Here is a 2,927-nt window from a genome sequence, read left to right on the forward strand (position 1 = left end):
ACACACACACACACACACACACACACACACACACACACACACACACACACACACACACACACACACACACACACACACACACACACACACACACACTCTCTCTCTCTCTCTCTCTCTCTCTCTCTCTCTCTCTCTCTCTCTCTCTCTCTCTCTCTCTCTCTCTCTCTCTCTCTCCCTCTCTCTTGTCAGTGTACTTGGACAAGTACATTGATTGCCTCTTGGGTTTCACACATTCACATTAAAGTTTGCACACACGCACACGTGCACTGCACACAAATAATAAGCAATCTAGTGGATTCACTTGCTTAATGGGCTCTAATCAAATTGAAGTTTGGCAGAGATATATGTCATATATTCACACTGTCTCATTACTGGGATACCATCCTGGCATAAAGGTGTTCATTCACAGAAGCTTTTTATTTAATTTTGTTGCACACCTGACGTTTGACAATTACAGTATTGTTGTCTGGTCTGTTGTGTTCTTGCATTGTACTGGAATCTGCTTTGAGTATGTTGGAAGTGGGCCTTCAAATAACACAAAGGTTTGTAAAGATATTATAGCATTAATATACACTAATAAACACTATATTTATTTAAAAAAAAAACTCTTGGTATTTCTTCTTTAAAACCTTGGAATGGGTTTTCATTGTGCTACTTATAAACAGAACTTAAACTACATTAGTTCCACTGATCTAAGCCAGAACACAGTCGAATAAACATGCCCACCCTTCTGACCACTTTTTTTCTTATACATTTTTATCCCACGATTTTTGTAACCCATTTTTTCACCCGGTGCCAATTGCCTAAGCAGTCATTCTGGGCTCTGCTCTCCATCTGCCACGCCTGGGGACCGAACTGAGCTCATGCTTCCTACAGTGCATGAGGAGTGAGCAGGCCAATTCTTATCCCCTGACAGGGGGAGCTTCCTCGGTTGGACATAGCGCGTGGAAGGAACACGTTATTCCAAACTGTTCCTCTCCCCTCCGTCAGGCGCCCCGGCTGGCCAGGAGGAGGCATTATAGGCCCATCTGACCACTTAATGTGGCAGCCGAATGGCAGTGCTGTAAATGCACTGCATTTATACAGCGCCTTTCTAGTGTTTCCGACCATTCAAATCGCTTTACAATGTACTTCACGTTCAACCATTCGCACACCAACAGTGGAAGCAACCATGCAAGGAACCATTAACCAACCTACTCATCGGGAGCAGTGAGGGGTTCAGTGCATGTCTTGCTCAAGGACACTTCGACACTGGAGCCTTTGGCTTCCAAGGCGGCCACTCTAACTCCTGAGCAACAGCTAGATGCAGAGCTAGATAGCTGAGAGAGATGAAGTATTGACTGGCTCACATTTCAACACATCTACATAGTATAGTCACAGCAGTTAAATTGGATGGAGTCTTAATGATGCTGGTGATTTGCCAAAGGGTTTAAAACCTTCTAGTCGTCGCCCCCACAGGCTTAGGGGTTTCATTTCCGTAAACCTGAGTGGAAAAATAATTGCATATTATAATAATAATAATATGATAATTTGCCTATTAGTAGTCTAATTTCACTTCTGGCTACAACTGGCATAGGCTATATTTAAACTATTATACACAGGTGATTAGCCTATTTTGTGCAACTTAGAGTGAGGATTGGACTTTAAATTATCCTTACAATACAAAAGATAGATAGATTTTCTATTTATCTTTTATCTATCTATCTTTTGTATTGTAAGGAGAACATGACATCCAATCATTCTATTTAGCAGTCATATAAATGAATCATTAGTCAGATTATTTTGGGCTTGCTGAAAGCGAGCACAATGTTATCTTCATTATTTATCTATCAGTCAAGTTCTCCTCAAAATGAGTAATCTATCAGTCAAGTTCTCCTCAAAATGACGTAAGACACTGCCTTTATGGGGCTGTTAAGTATGACAACATTTTGTAGGCAGAGGAGAATTTCTGCCCCCAGTTTCCGTGAATCTTTTTACTATTTTTACTATTTACACATTTTTCTTCTCTTTGTTGTTGAAAGGAATGTGTTAGAATTATACTTTAGTCGTTATTTTTTAGTCGTTGTTTTTTGAAATAGCGAGGGACAGAAAATGCTCTGGGGGCAGATTCTCCTCTGCCTACAAAATGATGTCACGGCTTAAAAGCCCCATACCGACAGTACAAAGGCAGGGCCCTTAGCCAATGAGGTGCAGGCAGCCAAAGGGTAGATCTTTGTGCCCATACATGGTGTTACATGCAAACCAACACTGTTTCGTAGGAACAGTATTTCTAGTTACAATTACAATTATAGATAGATAAAATAAATGGATGGATGGATGGATGGATGGAGATAGATAGATAGATAGATAGATAGATAGATAGATAGATAGATAGATAGATAGATAGATAGATAGATAGATAGATGGAACAGGTCTAGTAAAACTTTGTTTAGTGCTGTTGAGAAATAATTAGTTCCAGCAACTGGCTGATTGGCAATTTGGCCCAACACTCTCCTCATCCGTCATACTGTCGTTTGTGCGTTAAAGGCGCTCACGCTCATCCATCCCATCCTGTCGCTCCTTCCACTCCACTCTCGAGCCCGTATCCTCCCTCATCCTGTAGCGGGGCAGCCCCCTCCCTCCATCCCACCACCGTCTCCAGGACAGGACAGGAGCATCCAGCACCGGGACAGATACCAACGCCAAACAGCAGCGCTCGTAATAACAAGGAGCGGTCCTTCATTATTCATACTTATCCGCTGTACAGTCACGCTGAAGAGCGGGACGCCCCATGTAGCCACCAGCGCGGCGTTACAAGAAAGAGGCTTTCGATGGCGTGCTAAGTGACTGCCAGCTGCAACACACGCTTTTAAAGGGAAATGATCTAGTGGTTTAATTGTCGCTGTGTGGACTGAACGAATCGGTTCCGTCGATGTGAAGAGGGGAGC

Source organism: Nannobrachium achirus (genome assembly GCF_963921795.1).
Source record: "Nannobrachium achirus genome assembly, chromosome: 3".
Classification (NCBI taxonomy): Eukaryota; Metazoa; Chordata; class Actinopteri; order Myctophiformes; family Myctophidae; genus Nannobrachium; species Nannobrachium achirus.